The sequence below is a fragment of the Phascolarctos cinereus genome, unplaced genomic scaffold, assembly GCF_003287225.1.
Source record: "Phascolarctos cinereus isolate Bilbo 61053 unplaced genomic scaffold, phaCin_HiC Scaffold_2;HRSCAF=192, whole genome shotgun sequence".
Classification (NCBI taxonomy): Eukaryota; Metazoa; Chordata; class Mammalia; order Diprotodontia; family Phascolarctidae; genus Phascolarctos; species Phascolarctos cinereus.
The window spans coordinates 356,432,260-356,449,731 of record NW_027555625.1 but is presented as its reverse complement, the minus strand read 5'-3'; positions in this window follow the sequence as shown (position 1 = coordinate 356,449,731).

Sequence of the window (17,472 nt, the reverse complement as noted above, 5' to 3'; positions counted from 1 at the left end):
GGAGGTAGAGAAGCAGGAGGGGGAGAAGGAAGTGGAAGGCGAAGGAAAGAGAGAGAGAAGAGAGAGAGAGAGAGAGAGAGAGAGAGAGAGAGAGAGAGAGAGAGAGAGAGAGAGAGAGAGAGAGAGAGAGAGAGAGAAATTTTACAAGAATTTAGAAAGAGAAATACATTTTGGGGGATAATTGTTTTGTTCTACTTTGTTAAATGTAAAAAACAATTGTTAAATGTTTAAAAATCTTACGTAAGATTTTACTTCCTGATTTTACATCAGTCATCTTCTTTTTTGCCTCAGTCTCTCTCAGTGACTCTTTTGATGACAGCATCTGGTGAGAGACCATGCAGTAAGGAAAGAAACCTTGGAGGCTTCTCCCCTCTGAAGCCGTGTAACCCCTGGAAATGGACCTTGGTCTTTAGCCTTTTTATTTGTTCTTTTCCATTCAAAATGAAGGGAGTAGAGCCTCAAAACCTAGTGAGTTTAAATAGTCATCAGGAGAGAGCTCCAGCCCGAGCCACATCAGTGCCCTGGGGAGCGAGGAGTGATATCTAGGTGTGACTTTTGTGACCTTAAACCAGCAGAAACAGAGAGGACATACATCCAGTAGTCATGTAGCATCTGAAGGTGAGTTTGGTGGAACTAAGGAACCTAGCAAAGTTTTGAGTCTACTCGCCCAGAGACTGAAAAGGAATGATTGAGTAAGTTTTAAAACTAGTGGAAGTTTCCTCAGGAAGTACTCTGAAAAGAGAGAGTATGCCCTCAATGTGTGTGGGGGGATTGGGCGGGGGGGAGTAATAATCATACTTTCTTTCTGCTACATCTCTAAATTTTTCTTTGAAAAAGCTAACTGATGTTAAGTGGTTAAATAGACCTGGGATGCTAGTCACAAGCTCCTAACAATGGGGGGACCACGGTGGAAGCTTGAGCTGACGGCAGTAGAGAAAAGCTACCCCAACCCCTAAGAGATAGATGTAGGAGCCTGGCTCTCAAAGAAGAAGCACCCAGACACTGTCACTGTGTGGTAGATCATGGTGGGCAGCAACGTGAACGAGGCCTATCTCGTGATGAATTACGTGTAGCACAACCTCAGGAGCCTCATGGAGACAACGAAGCAGCCCTTCCAGCCAGAAGCAGTAGGCTGTCATGTGATCTGTCAATGACTTAACCAGCTTGGGGGAGAGGGGGTGTAATTTATTGCTTGGGCACCATTTTGGACCCAGCTGCTTATAGGTGGCATACTCTTCTCTCCCCCAGCTCTCCACCACTTGTGCCCTCTTCTCAGCCTACCAGAGAATACCTGGCCCAGTTTGATGGAAATCTAGTGGTGTGGTCTAACAGGGGTGGAGAACCTGCAACCTTGAGGCCACGTGTGGCCCTGTGGGTCCTCAAGTGCAGCCCTTTGACTGACCCCCCCAAATTACCAAAAATACAGTTTCCCCCTCTCTTCAATTCCTGAAGCCCCAATTTACCACAGGATGCACTCATGTCAATCACCCCTTCTCCCATCTCATAGGATTCAACAATTCACTGTTAATGACCATGTGATTTACTAGCATAATCAGATAACATAGAAAACTCAAATGACAGTAAAAGGAGGTTTCAGACAACAAACTGCAAAATCATTGCAACTTGAGGTGATTCCCCTTTCCCTTTCTCTCTTCCTCCCAGCCAGGCTGAAAGGAAGAAAAAAAAAGGAACAGTTGAGTAAGTCTTAAAACTAGTGGAAGGTTCTTAGCAAGTACTCTGAGAAAACAGGGGGGAAAGAAACTACGGACTGCAGTTTCGCCTGATCTGACCAATAAAACAGTCACTATTTTTATTCCAACCTGGTCCGCATTTCGTTGCTAGGCTCAACTCTCTTCTATTCAACTCTGCTTCCTTTGAGCTGCTCTCATTCCATGCCCGGCTTCACAGAATGATCTTGGTTATGGCTCTACTTTGCCCTTCTCATGCCTGTGTAAGGCAGCATAGGGCTGCTTGTGAGGAATCCAGCATAGCATTCATTTGCCATCTTCCTTCTCCTTTTCCTGTCCAGATCCCAAGACCTTGAAATCTCTGGGCTGAAGTCCCTCTAAGGACTAAGAAAATGGAAGCTCAACTGCTCTGGGAAAAGTATTTCAGCACATATTTCCTAGATTACTCAAACCCTTCTATAACCCCTTTATCCTGGTTTCTCCTGGGGAGTCTTAGACTACAAGATTATATTTATAATATGTTGGAGACAGCTCATATCCACCCATTTTGTGCATTTCTATTGCCCTATCAGTGATCTTCAATTTAAATTATTCAGAGACTTTGGAATTCCATAAGTCATTTGTACAATATCCAGAAGAATAGTGGTATTAAAAAGATGTGTTTTTGTTCTAGGGAGAAGGTTGAATCATTAAATCACTGTAATTTCCTAAAGGCAGTTCATCCTGCTCTCTTCCAAATGCTCAGTTCTGGGCCAACATCATTATCCATTTACAGTGTCTGTCCCAGATAAATGTACACACGGGCAGGCTCGATTGCATAATTATAGATCTTATTTAGAAGGCTTTGCAGTGCTCTAAGGCTTGATGTAATCCTCATGATTTGTTCTTGTTCAGACATTTCAGTCATGTTCAACTCTTCCTGACCCTGTTTGGGGTTTTCTTGGCAAAGACACTGGAGTGGTTTGCCATTTCTTTCTCCAGCTCATTTTATAGATGAGGAAACTGAGGCAAACAAGGTTAAGTGACTTGTCCAGGGTCACACAACTAGTACGTGTCTGAGACCAGATTTGAACTCAGGTCTTCTTAACTCCAGGCCCAGGACTCTATCCACCATGCCACCTAGCTGCCCAATCCAAAGAGATCAGCCACAAACAAGAACCACTGGAGTATCTTGCCATCTATAAGGTGGGGATCCCTCTTCCACTTGGACTTTAAGCTGGATTTCCACCTTGATAGTGACAGACACTTTTGGCAAGGATACATCCACGTGTGTTATGCTTCAATTGATGTTAATAATAAACGAGCTGTTGAACAAAATGAACTCTATTTTAACATCTTTCAAAATATCTTGTATGATATTGACATATGACCTTGTTGGAAGAGAGCCTTTCAAGAAGCATTTTGCTCTATTGAATCAAATGCTTTTTTAAAATAGTCAACAAACAATAAGCACTGTGAGATCTTGTATTCTCTACCCTTTCCAGTGAATTGTGTTATTTTAAAGATGTGGTCCCCCGTGGGACATCACCTGCAATAGCCTCTCTGTTTCCTTCTAGAACCCTCATCAAGAACACCCTCTAGAAAGAAGGGAATGCAATAACCCGGTGTTGGATAAGCCCCAAAACATAGATTACTTGTGAAAGACCTTCCTATTTGAAAAGAATTTCTGGTAAAACTGGAAAGCAGATGGCAGAAATTAAGTTTCAACTACCATTTTATACCACATAATGCAATAAGTTCAAAGTGTAAAAGGACCTAAATATTAAAGGTCATAGCATTTATAAAAAAAATTAAAAGAGCATCAGTTCATGTATCTTTCACATTTATGGCTAGGGGGAGAATTATTAACCAAACAAGAGATAAAGATGATCATAAGAGATAAAATAGATTATTTAAATTATAATGATATTTAAAAGGTTTTGTACAATGAAAGTTAAGGCAATTCAGGTAAGAAAACAAGCAGTTAATTGGGGAAGAAAATCTTTGCATCACACATCTCTGACAGGGTTTAATATCCAAAATACATATGGCACTAACACAACTATATAAAATCAAAAGCTATTGCCCAACGGATAGCTAATCAAAGGATATAAACAGTTATCAAAAGAATTGCAAACCATTAACAACCAAATGAAAGATTGCTCCAAATCAATAAGAGAAATACAAATCAAAACAACTTTGAGGTTTCACCTCACTTTCAGCAAATTAGCAAAGATGAGAATAAACAATATTAAAGTGATGGTGGAAAGGCACGAATTCTAATACACTAATGATGGAGCTGTGAATTGGTCCAGCCATTCTGGAAAGTAGTATGGAATTATACAAAGAAAGTGACTAAAAATGTCTATGTCCTTTGACCTACTGCTAGGCATACATCTCAAGGAGGTCAAGGATTAAAAAAACAAAAAACAAAAAACTCCATATACACCAAGATATTTATAGCAGCATTTAGCAATTTTTTGTTCTGACAAAGACCTGGTTTTTGAATAGTTAAACAAATTGTGATACACTAATATAACATATATTATAACTGTTATGAGAAATTATAAACATGATAAATAGGAAGCATGGGAAGGTGTTTGAATTGAAGCAAAGTGAAATAAGTAGAATCAGGACAATAGACAATGGAAAGAGTAATAGCTAAGAAACTGAAAATGAATGCTATGAAATTATAATAACCAAGTGACTCCAAAGAAGAGAAATGAGAATTCACTTTCCTTCCTTTTTTGCAGAGATGGAAAGCTATGGTCAAGGAACACTGTATACATTGGTATACTTGGTTCACATGCTGGTTAGTTTTGCTGAACTTTTTAAAAAATCTTTTTTTTATTCTTCATTATAACAAATGGCATTCTGTGAGGGGCAGGATAGGACATATTGGGAAATATAGGTGATGTAAAAACAAGATACAAAAAATTTTTGTTGCTTTTACTTTTTTATTTTATTTCTATTTTTCAAACTTACAAACAAAATTTTATTAGATGCTCTCATGCCATTACAATCTCTAACATGGACCAAAAAGCTTTCACAAAATAGAGACCTGGTCAAGTAGATCAAAGTCGTGTTGGAATAAGATACCTGTTTCCCTTTCTGTTACTGGAATTTGTACCAAGGATGCCATTAAAGAGACGATATGCTTAACATCTTAGTACTATAAAAAAAATTTTTTTTAAAACACTCTCTGCACTCTAAAAAGATACTGTCCTCCACACACGAAGATTTTCTCATAAAAAGGTTAAGAAAGTAGGTGTGTGGAATGGTAGATATTAATATTCTCTCTGTTTCCTTCCTTGGAGAATATATGTATATATGTGTGTTTATACACACACATATGTACACATATATATATGTGCATATATAATAGATATTATAGAAGCGTCTGAGATTTTTTCCATATATTTTAGTATCTTCCCCACTTTCATATACTTTAAAAATCTATCCTCTAATGACCTCAAAATTGTGTCAGCACCCCCCAAGTGTGTTTACCTGGTCTAATGCAGCTCCTTTTCCATATTTGTTTTCTTTAGGGCCATTTCTACTTCCTTTGGCAGCAAGCTCAGAATCATAACATTAGAGTACAAACACTTGACCTTGATAGTGAAAAGAGTTTGTTTGTTTTAATCTTTATAGATCTTTTCCACTTTTTGTGGTTTGTTGTCCTTCCAATTTCAGCCTTGAATTCCCTTGGAATGACTTTGCTTAGTCGGGCCCTTTATCGAGGTTTGTTTTAGATATCTTTCCCTCCTCTTGTTTTGTAAAACAATACTGCTAATGCTCTTCCACCATTCTTCTCTGTAAGATTTTACAGATTAGACTATTTATTAACAATATCTTCTCCTTGGCTAACATGTTTGGCTTGTCTGCTTGGCCAGGAGAATACTCTTTTTTTCGCAGACTAGGTAATTTCTAGGCTCTTTTTATCTCTTTGCTATAGAATTGAAAAGAATTGGCAGGTATGAAACATCAGAGCATCAAATAACTTTCAGAAAAAGGAAATATATTGCATGTTCACAGACGGGAAATGACACATTACTGATGGGGCAATCATTCATGAATCAGCTGTATGTGTATAGTCAGAATAGAATTCTTAGAACAAGATCAGAATGAATCTAAAACTAAAAGAATAAAAATGAGAAAAATGTAGAATGCAATTAAAACTCCAGCCTGACTTATTTAAAGAAATTATTTACACTGAAAAATGGGAAATAAAAGAAAGGACATTGATTAACAATTTCATGAAGAAATTTAGCTGATGTACAAGTGTGAAGCATCAGTGTAGTTGACAAGCCTTTGGTTTCTTCATTCCTTATTCCTAAACCACATTTTCCCATATGTTTTTCACTATTCTCCCCTATGTTCCCCTGTGTATCTAAATCTGTAAGTAAAAAGTATATGGCACTTTAATTTGTAGGGATTTAGTAAGTTCTTCCTAGAATTTTGCTAACTCCTAATTCTCTTCAATTAATATGGGTACATTAGCAATGATATTCAATGTTGACTTTCATGTGTGTGTGATTTCTGATCTTAGAGAGATCTCAAAGCCCCTTTATTGCACAGGCACATGAAAATCCAAGAATGTGACTAAGTAGGTAGGAAGGACAATGACTTTGCCCCTAAGCTTGACTTTGTCTCTGGTCCTTTCCTTTCCCCTCTCCTTAATCTACCCACTCATCTAGCCATGACACTCAAAGCTACTTGGTAGCTGCTGGGGTTCTATTATCCTAATAGGTGATGGCTCTACTGGACCTCTTCCTGCAATGCTATTTTAGGAGAGCTCTGTCTATGCTTCACTCTCAACTCACCACTCTCTGGCCATCCCCTCCAAGGTCTCAGCAATGGACTTGTGTCCATCCACGTTCCCTTCCCCTACATTCCAGTTCTGCGATGTGCCAATTTGCTCCCCTCTGGCCCAATTTACCCTGTAACTTTCTGGATCAAAGCGCCCCTTTCTGGACAACATTTTCCTCTGTGTGTTGTCTCTTCCATTTGAATATAAGTTTCTTAAGGACCTGGACTGTCTTTGCTTTGTATCTGTAGCCACAGCACTTAGCACACTATTTGGCACATAGTAAGCACTTAATAAATGCACTCATTCGTTCCTACTGGGTGAATAATCATCACATGACTGATAATCAGTTTGCTTTATCCAAATAAATGTAGCCTTCAGAGATTAAACTTGGAAGGGACATGGGAAGCTCACCATGAAATAGAGTGAGGTTACACATGGACACCAAAGCCCAGTGACCAGGAAGTTCAATCAAAAGTTTAAGCCCAAGAGCATTAGTCAGCTGGGAGGACCTTGCTCTGTGTCCTAATGTGCTTGGCACTTGGAACAAAGACTGTCTTAGGGGATAGAAAACTCTTCTGGACAAGATGTTGGAAAAGGACACACCAACCACTCTGTGAAGGAAAAGAAGAAGAAAAGGAGTATGGGAGGATAGCGGGGAAGGGAAGAAGGGCTGTTGTTGGTCCGAAGACAAGGGTTGCTGCTTTTCTGAAAGAGCTATAAAATAGCCTCTGGCATTTTGAACTTGAAAAGCAACAAATATATAACTTCTTTGTTTTATGGGATGGATCTCTGGGAATGGAGAGGAAGAGCTACAGGGAAGGGAGAGATATAGGGGTAATTTAGGTGATGTAAAAACAAAAGGATAGCAGTAATTAAAAAAAAAAAGAACATGACCCTTTGATCTAGCAATACCACTACTAGGTCGGTATACCAAAGAGATTGTTAAAAAAAAAAAGGCAGGGGGGGAGAAGACCCACATCTACAAAAATATTTATAGCAGCTCTTTTTGTGGCAGCCAAGAATTAGAAATTGAGGGGATGCCCATCAATTGGGGAATGGCTGAACAAGGTGTGGTATATGAACATAATGGAATACTATTTGTGGTATAAGAAACGATGAGCAGGAGAATTTCAGAAAAACCTGAAAAGACTTACTGAGCAAAGTGAATAGAACCAGGAGAACATTGTACACAGTAACAGCAATGTTATGTGATGATTAACTATGACAGGCTTAGCTCTTCAGCAATGCAATGATCCAAGACAATTCCACGAGACTCGTAATGGAACATGCTATCCATAATCAAGAAAGAACTATGGACTCTGAATGCAGATTGAAGCACACTATTTTCACTATTTTTTGTTTTGTGTTTTTTCTTTCTCATGGTTTTCCCCTTTTGTTCTGATTCTTCTTTCACAACATGACCGATGTGGAAATATGTTTAACATAATTGTACATATATAATCTATATCATATTGCTTGCTTGTCTTAGGGGGGGGAGGGAAGGAGAAAAATTTGGAACTCAAAATTTACAAAAATGAATACTGAAAACTATCTTTACATGTAATTGGGGGAAAAATAGTATTAAGGAAAAAAAAAAGAAAGTGACATCCAGATAGTCTGAATGCAGATCAAAGCATACTATTTTCACTTTGGTTTTTTTCATGTTTTTTTTTCCTTTTGATCCATTTCTTCTTTCACAACATGACTAATATGGAAATATGTTTAACATGATTAGACACGTAATAACCTATATCAGATTGCTTGCTGTCTTGGAAAGGGGGGAGAAGAGGGAGAAATATTTGGAACTCAAAAATCTTATAAAAAATGAATGTTGAAATCTATATTTACATGTAATTGGAAAAAAATAAAATAGTATTTACATAAAAAAGGACATGGAATTACCCCCTCTCCTCATAAGGAAGGAACAGCATTCTACCCAAGACCTTTAACAGAAACCAAAAGCTGGGGTCAGAGGGAAGTTCCATCCCCGCATCTGAGTTTCATGCCTAGTGGGCGTCGTGCCTGAGAACATCCATTGGAGCTTCATCTGGCAAAGACAACATGGCCAGTGGGGCAGCATAATAGCATCCCTGGCAGACATTCACTCTATATGTCTCTTTTACATCTATAGATATTTGGGGTAGCCTCTCCTATTAGAATGTGAGCTCCTGGAGAACAGCAACCTTGGTTTAATCTTTCTTTGTATCCTCAATAGCACCACACCCGGTATGGTAAACACTCAACCAACCCTTGACTGACTGACATCTTGCCACATCGTAGGTGTGAATTTCCCTTCCTCACATATGCCCTGGACATATATTCCCTATACATATTCCCTGACACATGTCATGGTTCATGTGTGCCATGTACACGTACCCCTTCATATTCCGTGTGTGTGTCCATTCTTCTCAATGATGGTGTATACACTAGTGAGCAAGTGTGCAAAAAGTTTATGGGGGAAAGGTTTTCTTTTTTTCTTTTTTCTTTTTTTTCTCTTTTTTAATTTTTAACATGTGTTTTTAAAACTTTGGGTTACAAATTTTTTCCCTCCCTCCTTCCCTCCCCATCCACCCTCATTGAAAAGGCAAGCATCTCGATACAGGTCATAGATGTGTACTCATGTAAAACACTTCCATAGTAATCATGTTGTGAAAAACTAAGTGTATTTCCCTTCATCCTATCCTACCCCCCATTTATTCTATTCTTTCTTTTGACCCTGTCCCTCCTCAGAAGTGGTTGCTTTTGATTATCCCCTCCCCCAATCTGCCCTCTCCTCTATCATCCCCACGCTCTCTTGTCCCCTTCCTCCCTTATTTTCCTGTAGGGGAAGATAGATTTCCATACCCCAATGTGTATGTTATTCCCTCCTTAAACCAAATCCTATGAGAATAAGATTCACTTATTCCCTCTCTCTCACCTTCCCCCATTTCCCCTCCACTGTAGGGGGAAAGGTTTTATTACTACTTTTCTTACTATGCCATTTCATTAAATACCTTCCCTTTGGGCTAATTGTGTTCTTTGATTCACTATTAAAGGTAAAGGCAGCTAAGCGGTGCCCTGGATAGAATGCTGGGCCTAGAGTCATGAGGACCTGAGTTCAAATCCAGCTTCAGACACTTATAGATGTGTGACCCTGGGCAAAATCACTTAACTTTGTTTGCCTCAATTTCCTCATCTGTAAAAATCAGCTGGAGAAAGAAATGGCAAACTACTGTAGTATCTTTGGCAAGAAAACCCCAAATGGGATCACTATAAGTTGGACACGACAGAAAAATGACTGAAGAATAACAATAAAATTAAAAGTAAAAACATTAGTGGTTGTTATTCAATATTGTACTGGAAACGTCAGCTTTAGCAATACAAGAAGAAAAAGAAATTGAAGGTACTAGAATAGGCAAAGAAGAAACAAAGCTATCACTCTTTGCAGATGACATGATGATATACTTAGAGAATCCTAGAGAATCAAGTAAAAAACTACTTGAAATAATAAACAACTTTAGCAAAGTTGCAGGCTATAAAATAAACCCACATAAATCATCAGCATTTCTATATATTACCAACAAAGCCCAACAGCAAGAGATAGAAAGAGAAATTCCATTTAAACTTACTGTAGACATTATAAAATATTTAGGAGTCTACCTCCTGAAACAAACCCAGGAACTCTATGAACACAATTACAAAACACTTTTCACACAAATAAAATCAGATCTAAATAATTGGAAAACATCAGTTGCTCATGAGTAGGCAAAGCTAATACAATAAAAATGATAATCCTACCTAAGCTAATTTACTTATTCAGTGCCATACCAGTCAAACTACCAAAAAATTATTTTATAGAGTTAGAAAAAATAATAACAAGATTCATTTGGAAAACAAAAGGTCCAGAATATCAAAGGAACTAATGAAAAGAAATGCAGGGGAAGGTGGCCTAGCAATTCCAGATCTTAAATTGTATTATAAAGCAGCAATCATCAAAACTGCTTGGTACTGGCTAAGAAATAGAGTGGTGGATCAGTGGAATAGGTTAAATATGCAAGACACAGTAGTCAATGACTATAGTAATCTATTATTTGATAAACCCAAAGACCCCAGCTTCTGGGATAAGAACCCACTCTTTGAAAAAAACTGCTGGGAAAACTGGAAAAGAGTATGGCAGAAACTAGGCATAGACCCAAATCTCACACCATATACCAAAATAAAGTCAAAATGGGTTCATGACTTAGATATAAAGGCTGATACCATAAGTAAACTGGGAGAACAAGGAATAGTTTACCTATCAGATCTATGGAGAACAGAAGAATTCATGACCAAACAGGAGATAGAGAACATTACAAAGAGCAAAACAGATAATTTTGATTACATTAAATTGAAAAGTTTTTGCACAAACAAAGCCAATGCAACTAAGATTAGAAGGAAGGTAGAAAATTGGGAAAGAATTTTTACAACCAGTCTCTCTGATAAGGCCTCATTTCTAAAATATATAGAGAATTAAGACAAATTTATAAGAACACAAGCCATTCCCCAATTGATAAATGGTCAAAGGATATGAACAACAGTTCTCAGATGAAGAAATTAAAGCCATCTATAGTCATATGAAAAAATGCTCTAAATCGTTATTGATTAGAGAAATGCAAATCAAAACAACTCTGAGGTACCACATCACACCTATCAGATTGGCCAACATGACAAAACAGGAAAATGATAAATGTTGGAGAAGATGTGGGAAAATTGGAACACTAATACATTGTTGGTGGAGTTGTGAAATGATCCAACCATTTGGGAGAACAATTTGGAACTATGCCTAAAGGGCTACAAAAATGTGCAGCCCCTTTGATCCAGCAATAGCACTTCTAGGGCTATATCCCAAAGAGATCAAACAAATGGGAAAAGGACCCACATGTACAAAAATATTCATAGCAGCTCTTTTTGTGGTGGCAAAGAATTGGAAATTGAGAGGATGCCCATCAATTTGGGAATGGCTGAGCAAGTTGTGGTATATGAATGTAATGGAATACTATTGTGCTATAAGAAATGATGAACAGGCTGACTTCAGAAAAACCTGGAAAGACTTGTATGGTCTGATGCTGAGTGAAGTGAGCAGAATCAAGAGAATGTTGTGCACAAAAACAGCCACACTGTGCGATGACTAATATTGATAAACTTAACCCTTCTCAGCAATACAAGATCGAAGACATCTCCAGAGGACTCGTGATAGAAAACGCTATCCACATCCAAAGAAAGAACTATGGAAGTTGAATCGTTATCATTTTTTTTTCTCTTCTGTTGAGTTTTGTTTCTTCTTTCTAATGGTTCCTCCTATCAGTTTTAATTTTTACTTACAACTTCACTAATGTGAAAATATGTTTAATAAGAATGTAAATGTATAGCATATATGAGATTGTGTGCCATCTTGGGGAGGGTGGTGGGGAGGAAGGGGGAGAAAAATTTTAAACTTTTTTTTAAAATTTAAAGCGTATGGAAGTGATTGTTGATAAATCAAAATAAATTAATAAAATTTAAAAAAAGCATTAGTGGTTACTTGTGAGCTAAGGTTGGATACAGAACCACAGCCTTCTCTGAGATAGCAGAGCATCCCCAGGAGCTACTGAATATAACATTGCCTCCCTGTTTGCTTTCTGTTGGTGAAATCCTTGCAGGAGATTTTCATCTCTTTGCTTCCCTGTTCCCTTCCTTCTCCAAGGGGAGCAGTTCTGCATCGCTGTTCTATTTCTGAGCAGTGCGCACTCTTGCCTCATCCCTGTGGCCTTCACCCAAGAAGATGTCCCATAACTAGCCAAGGCTAGATTTTCCCAGGGGTATTTTGAAGTTCAAATGAAATAATGGATATAAAGCACTCAGTAAACCCTAAATACACACTATATAAATGCCAGTTATGGTTATTATTAGCCCACAGTCACCAGGCCTCCAGTGTGGTAATGGCTTCATTCCCTGAACCTGCTACTGCACTCCTGCAGAGCTTAAGCAACACTGATATGGAGTGTGCTGGTAAATGCTTAACAAGGCTCTTTGGGGCAAAAAACAGTAGACACACAGACTTTCTAGTTTCATTTGCATTATGACTCTTTCTTAAGTCTAGGCATTCAATAAAATAATAAATCAAGCCCTGATTTCAGCAATTGGTACTTCCGAGCTGGAGAAGAACATAGCAAACCACTCCAGCGTCTTTGCCAAGAAAACCCCAAATGGGGTCATGAAGAGTCAGACATGACTAATCAACTAAACAAGAATCACAGCAATTTCCGAGGTGTAAATGCTCACGCCGAACATTTCACAGTCAGCTCTACCTTGGATTTTCCTTAGCTAGATCAGTCTTTGAAGCTCTGACTTGGTTCTTAAACTGACTTCCTCTTTGTAGCAATGAATCATGAGGTCCTCATCTCCTGATGACATATCCTGCCTTCACAAACTCCTTCCTGTTTGATCTCACCCCCTTTCTTGTGACTTCCTCCTCCACTTTCTATTGGTCTTTACAGACATATCTCAGAGATATTGTGGGTTGGGTTCTAGACAAGCACAATAAAGTGAATATCGCAATAAAGCAAGTCAGAATAATTTTTTGGTTATCCAGTGCATATAAAAGTTATGTTTACACTATTCTGTAGTCCATTAAGTGTATGATAGGACTATGTCTAAAAAAATTTTAAATACCTCAATTAAAAAATACTTTATTGCTAAAAAATGCTAACCATCATCTGAGCCTTCATGGAGTCACAGTCTTTTTTCTGGGGCAGCTGGATGGCACAGTGGATAGAGTGCTGAGCCTACAGTCAGGAAGGTTCATCTTCCTGAGTTCAAATCTGGCCTCAGGCACTTACTAGCTGTGATCCTGGGCAAGTCACTCAACCCAGTTTGTCTCAGTTTCCTCATCTATAAAATGAACTGGAGAAGGAAATGGCAAACCACTCCAGTATCTTTGCCAAGAAAACCCAAAATAGGACCATGAAGAGTAGGACACAATTCAACAACAAGAAAGCTTTTTGCAGGTAGAAATTCTTGTCTCGATGTTGATGCCTGCCAACTGATTTGGGTAGTGGTCTCAATTTCTTAAAATAAGACAACAAAGAAGTTTGCCACAAGACTGACTCTTCTTTCATTTGAACACTGAGAGGCCATTGTAGGATTATTAATTGGCCTAATTTCAGTATTGTTATGTCTCAGGGAATAGGGATGCCCAAGGAGAGGGAGAGAGACTGAACAGCTGGTCCGTGGAACAGTCCGAACACACACATTTATTAAGTTCGACATCTTATATGGGCATAGCTCTTGGCGCCCCAGAACAATTACATATCACTGATCACAGATCATTATAACAGGTATAATGATAATAAAAAAGTTTGAAACATTGCAAGATGTGACACAGAGACACAATGGGAGCCCATGCTGTTGGGAAAATGGTGCCCAAGAGACTTGCACACCTCAGGGTTGCCGCAAATCTTCAATTTGTAAAAAACGCAATATCTACAAAGTGCAATAAAGCAAAGCACAATAAAACAAGGGATTCTGGTATAGTGAAATGTCCACAGATGTTAAGAAGTCAGATGGCTTTTTCCCTTTTCTCGGAATGGTACTCTGAATTAACTTAGCCTATCTTAACATGGTGTACTACCTCCAACAAACTTCCCTCCTATGCAAGCGTCACATATTCACCACGTCATTTCTGACTCTGGTCTTTAGGCCGCCAAATTCCAAAAACTATTCTTCGTCCATCTTTTTGTTTCCCTTCCCTAGCTCAAGCGTGTGCTGATGCTGTAGTTTCATACAACTGATCCAAGATTCCCATGAATCCTATGGGGACCTGGGTCCCTTCCTGAGAACATTCTTAATTTAGACTTGCACTTCACCGGGAGTGCAGAAGGGCCAGCACCATACACAGGAAAGTACAGAGGCCTAGCAACATCTTTTACATCTTACATCTTTCTCTTCATAGTTAGGACTGGTCCAGCTAGCACCTTCCCTCTAGGGTTATCTCTAATTTATTCTATATTGTCTTCAGAAACTAACTCCCCCTTTGATTAGTGGAATTTTGCCTCTACAACGGCAGCCTCTCATGCTCAGTAAAAGGTCCACTGGCCGGTTTCCAAGTACTATTGGAAATTCTTATCCTACCAGGGGTTTTTAAATAGCCTACCTGGTTCAGGTTATTTATAGAAAACAGACCAAGTATTTTCTGTCTTCTCATATAGCTTAGTGAGTACTTCATGTCTCCCCTAGGTATTTAAAACATTTTGCAGAATGCTTTCAATAGCCTTAATGCACTCCTTTAATTGGTGGGCGTTTGATGAAGCTCTGGGTGATATTTCTTGCACACCGGGGGTCTAAGGTTACAACATTCACAATACCACATCAGCTTCCAGAGCTCATAATGAACACTGTAACAAACAGGTATCAGGACCAAAGCAGGTAATCAGTCATACACACAAAGCTAAGCCTAGGAGGCAAGGTCAGTCTTGTCGCTTCTGAGTGATCACATTCCTGACTGTTCATATGTACATACAGTCAGACAAAACCTAAAGGGACTTTCAACTCACCTTACTTCAAAGTCCTGCAGTATGAGAAGCCCCAATGACCCATGAGGGGCAGCTAGGTGGCGCCATAGTGCACAGAGTGCCATGCCTGGAGTTAGGAAGACTCATCTTCCTGAGTTCAAATCCAGCCTCAGACATTTACTAGCTATGTGACCCTGGATAAGTCACTTCACCCTGTTTACCTCAGTTTCCTCATCTGCAAAATGAGCTGGAGAAGGAAATGGCCAACCACTCCAGTATCTCTGCAAGAAAACCTCAAATGGGATCACAAAGAGTCAGACATAACCAAAACAACTGAACAACAATGAACAAATGATGTCTCTTCCTATTGTAATAGTCACCCAGACCTAATGGAGGGAGCGACATTGCTGAAGACCCAGAGTTTTGTAGTCTCTCATCCTGGAACGAAATGGAACTATCTTCTGCTGTGGTTTGGACTTGGGGAGGGTTAAGCCAGCCTGAAGAGTCTTTTAAGTTATTAGCTGCCTCCAATCTCTCCCTTTTTGCAGGCTAGTTTAAAAATTTACCAAGCTGGTATAACCCCACCCAGTCCAAACCATACCATAGGATAGTTCCATCTACTCCTGGGCTAGGACAAGACTACAAAGTTCAGGGTTGTTTTCTTGTTTTGTTTTGTTTAGCAATTTAACCATCTCGACAAGGGAGCCAGTGTAAGACTGGTCTGGGTGAATATTATGTTGCCTTTGATCCCATGGTAAAACCAGCTCCTCTCTTCACGTCCCCAAGAAGAGGTGTCCTTCTATTTAGCTACAACGTTATTTTGCCTTTTGGTTTCATTTATCTCAAGATTGTCTAGATGAATATGATTCAGTTCCTCTGGCAGTATGTCACTCCTTGGTCCTTTGCCAAGGATTTCACATGTAGATTACCAGCAACTATCTTTGCATATAAGTCTGCAGCTTTGATGGCTCTAGTCTATCATTCAAAAATTTGCACCATTCAAAATTCTCTCTCTCCCTCCCTCTCCCCACTCTCCTCTCTCTCTTTCTGTTTCTCTCTGTCTCTGTCTGTTTGCTCCTCTCTGCTTCCCTCCCTCCCTCCATCTACTTTCCTTCCTCCCCCTATCTGTTTCTTTGTCTCTGTCTGTCTGTTCCTCCCTCCCTCTCTCTCTCTCTCTCATTTTGTTTCCCTCTCTCCCTCCTTCCCTGGAGGGCTTTTCTTGAAGTATGTCGGCAAGCAAATCAAATTCCTTATGGCAGGTACTGAGCATCACACTCAGCATTCTCCCAGCCAATCCAGAGTCATGTCTCCCTTCTGCTATGCAGCATATAGCACAAGGCTGTTTTCCAGGGCATCTTCCAAGAGGGTTTTAGATACACAGTAACAACAGCATTATAAAGACAAACAGCTTTGAAAGGATTAAGGGCTCTGATAAATGAAATAAGTAGTGGTGATTCCAGAGTACCAATGGGGACAAGTTCTACCTGCCTCCAGGCAGGACTTAAGAGCAGAATGAGTCATATCTGGGGGCATGGCTGATGCAGACATTTGTTTTGATTGATTATGAAATTTCATTACAAAGGGTTTTTTTTATTTTTTTTTCAATTGGGAGGAAAGAAGAGGGAGAGGAGTATTAAGGATAGTTTTCCCCCCACCTTACCAAAAAAAGAGAAAAAAACATAAAAGGAACTAGAAGAGATTATATATAAGTAGGATAACTTTTAAAGTTATATTTAGGATTTATTATATACTTGACAAGCATTTTTTAAGGCAATTGGGGTTAAGTGACTTGCCCAGGGTAACACAGCTAGTAAGTGTCAAGTGTTTGCTCTGAGGTCAAATTTGAACTCAGGTCCTCCTGACTTCAGGGCCAGTGTACTACCCACTGCGCCAGCTAGCTGCCCTTAATTGTATACTTGAAAAGCAAGCTCCACATAATAGAGATTTCCCGTTGCATTACAATCCTCTCCTGTTCTATAGCGCACATGGAAATACTCCTTTTATTTGATGCTTGTCAAACTCAGGATAAAGAAAAATCACATGAAAAAAATTTTTTGAAGTTTAACACTCTCGGCGGTGAGGGGCTCACTCACTATATCACGTGGCAGCCCTTTTCATTGTCAAGGATAACTCAGATTGTTAGGAATTTTTTCCTTCTATTGAGCCTAAATCTATACCCAGGTAACTCAATGTTAGTAATAATTCTAGCTAGCATTTACATACTGCCTATTGCATGCTGGGAACTGTGCTAAACTTTAGAAATGTTATCTCATTTGATCCTCACAACAATCCAGGGAGGGAAGAACTATTGTGATACCCATTTTACAGTTGGGGAAACTGAGGCAAACAGAAGTTAAGTGACTTAGAGTCACACATCTAATAACTGTCTCAGCTCTTCCTGCCTCCAGGCCCAGCACTCTATCCACTACATTATCTAGCTGCCTCTAACTTCCATGCATTGCTCTTAATTCTACCTTTTTGAGCCCCA